Below are 7,971 nucleotides of genomic sequence, written 5' to 3'. Positions count from 1 at the left end.
GCATGAGCCAGGCAGTCCAGGAGACAGACAGCTCAAGAAGGTAGAACATGTAAATGATGTTAAGCTACTGGCACTGGAGGAACTGAGAGGGAGCTCTCCATACAGGAAAGGCAAACACGGAACCAGACTCAGTGTCTGCTCCAGTGAGGACTAAACATTACCCTTTCCATGAAGGAAGTGGTCCAGTGTAAACAACCTGCCACCATGGTACTGGCTGGTCACCCCGGGAATGGTTCTCAGTGTTAGCCACGGCTGCTGGCAGATCTGGCACTCAGCCACAGCTGCAGCCAGATTGCTTTGGTGAGTGGAGTCCATGTGGCCGAGTCCCCGCATAACCCCATCTCAACCACCATGGCCACTTTGTTCATGGTGGGGATGGCTGGAGAAAGAAGCTGACCTTCCACAGGATGGATCATCCTAGCTATCAGATTACTGAGCTCCTTCTCAGTTGAAGTCACACTTTGATGAGCATGATGTGGGACACGAGCATCTTCACATCCACTGCCCATCTGAGAGATCTATCCACACATTTCTTCCCCAGATGTCTCTCTCACCAATGTTCCAACCATGCTCTTTCTAAGTCCTGGCCATGTGGCCAATCCATTGGCACATCTGGCAGTTTCTCTTCCCAAACAAAATGGATGACCATGTGTACTGCCTGACATTCTGCCCACCGTGAAGGTCCCCTTCCCCGGTGTCTTTCAGAGTTGTCCCAGAAGGAGATGGCAATGATGCCACTTTTAGTGCCTGTCTTTAGTGGAGAACAGTCAGTAAACAAGACGACACTCTCCCTTGGTCTCTGTCACAGGACACCACTGTAATTTAGCAAGTTCGCCCTCTGGAGTCCACTCCAAGATGAAATTCACTAATTCCCAGTGCCTTCCTTTTGCTCTGTGTGGCTCTGAATTGCTTAGGGCTGGTTTAATGAAATACCTGACCAAGAGACAGGAGAACATTAACAGACACACAGACCATCATCCTTCTTTCTGTCACAGCTTGAGATCCAAGAACAACCACTATGCTCATTTCCTATATGAGCCTTGATTATTAAAAACAAACACTTCATACACACGCGTCTCATGGTATGTGACTTTTGTGCGTGTTTGGATCCTGAACACTAGGATTGTGGGAGTCTTTCCTGTGGTGGGAACCAGTAGCCAGGTCGTTCATGTTGTGTAATACTCTAGTGTGTCCCACAATTTGTTTCTCAATTCCAGAATTGGGAGCTGTTTTGATGTTATCTAGATAGAAGCTACCACAAAAAAAAAAAAAAAAAAAGCTATCACAGACAGCTGTCACAACTGGCCCCAGTCACTGATGAACACTCACTGTGGGGCACCTCCCTGGGAAGTGAGTCTCACTTTGTGACAGATGACTTGAGTTCCAGAAGTGCCTAGGCCTGGGTGATAGAGCAGACCACTCGCACTTTTCACCGCCATCACGCCACACACTGGATCCAGGGCTGCTCCACAGAGCTAGCGTGCCCCTGCACTAGCTGGAGGAAAGGCTTTAGGGAAGGGGATATGGTGGCTGCCTGGAGATGGAAGATCAGATCTGGGCCCCCACCACTTCCTCACACAGGGGCCTCCTCACGAAGTTTCTTAATCTCCCCAGAAGGCTGGTCTGCAGCAGTGATAGAGGACAGTTACCCCAGTTGCTCTGGCTGGCACATACCATCAGTACTAAGCTAGAAAGATCACAGGCAAACAGTTCCCTCCACAGTGGTGACTATGATGTAACATTTCTTGGAATCGTTTTCATTTTACTCTATTAATAAGTGAGTGGAGGGGCTATGTACTTGGCGCGATACACGTGGAATAAACTGTGTGAATTGCGCAGAGGCCAAAGGTTGACCCTGGGTGTCTTCCGCTATTGCTTGCCCCTATTCCCTTAAGATGGGGTCTCTCACTGAACCTGAAACTGCTGGCTAGTGAGTTTCCAGGAGTCACCTGACTCTGTCCCCTCCTCCAACCATGTGCTCTGGGGATTTTAAACTCAGCTCCTCAAGCTTTTACATAGCAAGAACTCTACCCACTGAGCCATCTTAGTTCAGTAAGAAATTTTATAACCTAAGGTTTTTGTTTGTTTATTAGGTTGGTTGGGTTGTTTTCTTTCCTCCCTTCCTTCCTTCCTTCCTTCCTTTTGTTTTTTGTTTTGTTTTGGTTTGAGTTTTCAAGACAGAGTTTCTCTGTAGCTTGGAGGCAGTCCTGGAACTCCATCTGTAGACTAGACTGGCCTCAGACTCACAGAGATCTGCCTGCCTCTACTTCCTGGGTGCTGAGATTAAATATGTGTGCCACCACCACTGGCTTGTTTTTGTTTTTTGAGACAGGGTCTCTCTGTGTAGATCTGGCTGTCCTGGAACTCTCTCTGTAGACCAGGCCACCCTTGAACTTACAGAGAATAACCTAAGTTTTTAAAAGGCACAACATTCCACCACCGGTTTATAATACAAATGGGTGGAAAGATACAACATTCTTGTAAGGTAAGATAATAAAATCGCTGGTTCTCCCTCAAAGTAAAGCAGATGTGATGAAAGCCCTAAAGGATTTGGGGGGACAGATAACAAGGAGAGAATGGAAATTCTGTCTTAAAAAGCCAGGCGCTACAATTGCCAGCAACTGTAAGAGAAAAGGAAGTGTGATGGCTATTCTCGGTTGTCAGATTGATCACATCTGAAATAACTAAAACCCAAGCATCTGGGATGCCTGTGAGGGATTCAGTTTTTTAATTAAATCATTGGAAGACAGAAGACCCACTTTTAACCCCGATTCTGGGCCACACTGTCTGCTGGCAGCCTATATATAAAGGGTATGGAGGAAGGAAGCTTGCTCTCTTTGCAGGCTTGTCCTCACTCTAGCTGGAAAGTCCATTCCTTTGCTGGCATTAGAGCCTATTTCTATGGGATTCTGGTGTGTGCTGAAGACCAGCTGAGACAGCCAGCCTCATGGACTGAACAACTGCTGGGTTTTCAGACCAGTAGACAGCCATTGTTGGAGTAGCTGAACCCCATTCTGTAAGTCATTCTAATCATTCCCTTTTATAAGTGTATACACACACACACACACACACACACACACACACACACACATATGTATTATACAAGTATATATGTACACACATATATTTATATCAGTTCTGTTCCCCTAGAGAACCCTGGCTAATGCAGAAGTAAGATGGCTGGAGAAGCTGACGCAACCAAAGTAACAATGTGAGAAGGAAATGTTAACGAGATAAAACACACACTGGGGACTTTCCAAGTTTACCACAACTCCTGATGGACGCTTGAAATATTTACATATTTGAATGTATCATGAATGATAGCCTTGCATTCTGTGGGAACATGGCGAATACAGTGTAGATGTATTTTAAAGGCTCATGTGCTGGGGACCTGGTCCTTATTGTGGGTATGTTAGGAGGTAGGGCCTGGTGGAGGTATTTCAGTCCTAATTGGGGTCATTGCTCTTGGAGGAACTGAGGTATTTCTTATGGGATTCTCATCCTTTCTTGTGGGAAGGCTGTCAGGGAAGCTAGAACCTAGCTCTACTCAGTCTCTCTGGATTTGGGTTTACAAGCTGCTTAGGTGTCCAGGAGCAACGTCAGCACCATGCTCTTGATCCTTTAAAAGCATGAGTTCAATATGCCTCCTTCAGTCATTGTTGGCCTGCCTGACGTATTTTGTTATAATAATAAAAGACTAATCCAATGGAAAACTGGAAGAACTCATAAGTATATTGGAGGCAGGGTACTTTTGAAAGAATCAACAAGAGAGATAGTCTCTAGAAAATATAATTAACAATGGGAGAAAATGTCAATACAAAAAGAATGATTTTAAACTATAGGTAGGGTAGATGTACAAGTTATAAGAGCCCTTTACATACAGTCCTCTCTGATAAACATTGTAAAGTGAGTGATTTTTTTTTTCAGAAAACTATAAATGGCCAAAATGGACTAGAGAAGAAGCAGAAATTCAGAATAGCCTATAATCGAGAAAACTATTGAAAAATGTTCTCAGGCAATTATCTCTCCCAAAATGGCTCTGAACAGGCAAGCCATCCAGTTGGATACCTCTCTCAAATGGAAGGAACAGCAAATTCTACTGGTGTGTCAATTAATTTTAGGTAAAGATACATTCTGACACAGGAATCTTGAGAAACACAAAAGGAAACAACACAGTCCTCAGAACAGGGAGGGGCATCAGCAGATCTCCTCCAAAAAACAGCTAACGCTCCACATTTGAAAGTCTCAGTGGGGAGAATATTATGATAAAAGCCACAATGGCCCTGCTTATTATTTTCCAATTAATTTAAAATATTTGGAGACAGGTTGCATTGCACAGACTGTCTTCAAACTTGCTACATAGCACATAGAATTGCTATGAACACATGACATTTAATTTTTTTAAACTATTTTCTGTATATGCATGTTTTGCCTGCTTAAGTCTGCATACCATGTCTATGCAGTGCCTGAAGAGGCCAGAAGATGGTGTTGTATCCCCTGGAACTGGAGTTACAGACCATTAGGAGCCATTCTGTGGGTGTGGGTGCTGGGAATTGAATCCTTAACCTCTGGAAGAGCAGTCAGTGCTCTCTCCTCCTCCTTTTGTGTGTGTGTGTGTGTGTGTGTGTGTGTGTGTGTGTGTGTGTGTGTGTGTGTGTGAGAGAGAGAGAGAGAGAGAGAGAGAGAGAGAGAGAGAGAGAGAGAGGTGGATGTCTGTGAGTTCGAGGCCAGCCTGATCAACAGAGCCAGTGCTCTTAACCATTGACTTCTCCAGCCCAAACCCTGAACTTTTGCTCCTCTTGCCTCTCTACCACTTGAACTTCAGGATGTCAGGCATGTGCTACAACACCCTACAGTGTCATGCTAGGGATCAAACTCAGGACTCCTGCATATTAGGCAAACACTACCATATGAGTCCTCCTCAGCCCTCTCCAACAGTGTTAACTCTCTCCCCATCAGCGTGTGCTTGTACACTGTTTTTAATGGAATTGGGTCTGTGTGTGTGTGTGTGTATGTGGTGTCTGTGTCTCTGTGTGAGTGTGTGTCTGTGTGTGGGGGGTTATTTTGATCTCAGCCAAAGAGGGCACTTAGCAATATTTAGACATTTACAGTTGTACCATTGATGGGTAGAGGCCAAGGACATTGCTGAGCATTCCATAATGTGCAGGACAGTCCCCAGAGCAAAGAGTCATAGAGTCTAAAATGTCAATAGCTCCAAGGCCAAGGTACCTGGGTCAATATCTTGGTCCTTTCCTCTGTAAGATGTCTCAGCATCGGCTGCATCTCTGCCCTACCCGGCTCGGTGCTTGGCAGGCACCTCTTCCCCTGCTGCACACTCTGGAGCCTGAGAACTGGTTACCTAACACAGTGGAAAACTGGATGTCACTCACTCATGAAATTTAACAGGGAGAGAATAACCTACTGTAGCCCAGTGGGTTCACTTTTACCATATACACCCCTGAAGGCAGAGAAGCTTCTGTGGCCACAGTAAGGGAAAAGGCAGAAGACAGAGTGGAGAAGCCTGAGGGCTGTCTCCATGCTGCATAGCTGCCCATGTGAAGATGGATCCAGCAGGTGAGGGGTGGAGACACAGTTGTCCAAGTGTGGCCAGAGGCTATTCACTGACTCCTGAGAAACTGGGGAGACCGTCACAGGCTTTTAAATAAATATTCCATGTCCACCTTCAGAAATCTTTCTCCTGCATGCTTTCTCCTGCACGCTTTTTGAGCATGACTGTAATTTAAGATGTGCACTTGTTAGTCATGGTGAGGTACCTGTAGTTCCATCACTCCAGAGACTGAGGCAGGAGGATTATTTGACCTGGGGCTCAGGTATGAGCTCTAAATCTGCATCTATGTAGTGGGGCCTCCCAGGAGCAGGGACCCCAGGTCCCTAAGGAGGGGTATTAAATTGAAAGATCAGAAACAGAGCAGCTCAAAGCATGCCCTTCGGTTTGACAAATTAAACCGTGCTTTGTTGTAATCCTAGATAGTTGGGAGACTGAGGCAGAAGGATGAAGAGTTCAAGGCCTGCCTGTCTTACAGGGTAAGTCCAAAGCTAGCCTGGAAAATTAGTGAGAGCCTATCATGCACAAGCCTCAGGTGTCACAAAACAAACAAACACCCCTATCTGTGATATTACTTTTTTTTTTCTTTTAAAGACAGGGTTTCTCTGTATAACAAACAACCTTAGCTGTCCTGATTTACTTTGTAGACCAGACTGGCCTAGCCCTGAACTCACACAAATCTTCTTTCCTCTACCTCCTGAGTGCTGGGATTAAAAAAAAAAAAAAAATGTGCCCCACCATGCCCAACTGCAGTTTGCTATTTTTTTAATTAAAAAATATTTGAAGTACCAAATATTTACAGATTATATGTATTTACTTACTTAAAAACAATTTTGGGATTTATTGATTTTTTTTTCTGTATTCTACAATTATTTCAGTTCTTTCTAAAAATCTAATTTTCTCTTTCTTTGTTCTATTCCATTTTCCTAACTTAAAAAGTTGCTTGGGGTAGGGGGAGTGAATTAAAAAAAATATATACACACACACACACAGAAAAACCATGTTCACCAGGTCTCTGTTTACAGTCTGAAGAAAACATTTCGTATTTCACAAAGTAGTAGTATTAGCATTAAACAAAATAATAAAGACCATTTAGAGATGGATCAGTAGGTAAAAGTCCCTGCTGCCAAGCCCACTGACCAGAGTTCAATCCCCAGAACCCACAATAGTGGAGGGAGAGAATCGACTGCCACTAGTTGTCACTCTGTGCCCTCCTCATAACAAACAAACAAACTTAGACTATTTTACAAGGAAAGGAGCATTGAGAAGTAAACAGCATAGAACCTGGAGGCTTAAATAACTTTCTCTGTTGATGTCTGGGCAGCTACCAGTTTTCATTAATGTAAACAATGTTGCTATGACCTCCTTAGCCTTCACTCGGGGCAAACCTTCCTATGCCCTCCACTCCACTCCTGTAGTGCTGTTAATTATTTTCTATTTAAAACATTAAAAAAAAACCCCTGCAATTTTTAGATATTGCTCAAAAGACAAAATTATCACCCACAAGTATGGAAATTTAAAATTTTGAGGCAAGTGGTGGTTTTGTTTTTTGTTTCTTATTTTGTTTTGTTTGTCTCCTTAATTGAAGTCAGAGGATTCAGTTTTAAACTAAAAATAATACTTAAAATGGAGACAATTTCTTTTTCTGTGGATCAATTAAATAAATGCACAGAAACAGACTTTTCTGACTGTGTGGAAAGTCAGCTTAAATTGCTAAAGGTTGATGGGAGGAAGAGTCCACAAATGGGCACACAAGAGTCTGGCCCCCCCCTGGAGTGTGGTCTAAGCAGGGCAGCCCCTCCTCTTGCCTCTGGGGGCGCCACTCTCCCAGGCCTTTCTGCTGCTGCTGCCACACTGTGGGTCCTCAGTGCTGATGTGAAGTACGCACCCCTCGCCTCCTCCTTCATCATCCTCCCGTGTGTCTGCTTAAGAACCTCAGGTTGGGTTCAGGCTTTCTCTACGACCACATTTTAAGTAGGGACATCTGTCATAACCCTTTTCTAGGACATTCAGAGGTCCTGGGCATTAGGGCATCAGTGTAGGATGGAAAGAGAGAACTGCCCAGTGAAGACATTGCGTCACTCCCAAGGATAACTTCTGTCAGCAGCCACTCTTCACAGCTGCCGGGCTTTCTTTACATGCCCATGCCCACTAAGTTAAAATAAACTGTGTGTGGGGGGGTAAACTACAAGTTTTTCTCCCTCCCCTCATTTCTTCCTTTTCCAAGCCTTCCTGGCTTTTTGTTTTGTTTGTTTTGTTTTGTGACACAGAATCAGACTATGTAACCCAGGCTACCTCAAACCCACAATCTTCCTGTCTCATCCTGTTGAGCACTGGGAATCCAGGGCCGGGCTGTTTCTTGATCTGCTTTGCTCACATAACAAAATGTTCTGAACACTTTCTGT

This window comes from Phodopus roborovskii, unplaced genomic scaffold (assembly GCF_943737965.1).
Source record: "Phodopus roborovskii unplaced genomic scaffold, PHOROB, whole genome shotgun sequence".
Classification (NCBI taxonomy): domain Eukaryota; kingdom Metazoa; phylum Chordata; class Mammalia; order Rodentia; family Cricetidae; genus Phodopus; species Phodopus roborovskii.
Note: the sequence above shows the minus strand (reverse complement) of the source record.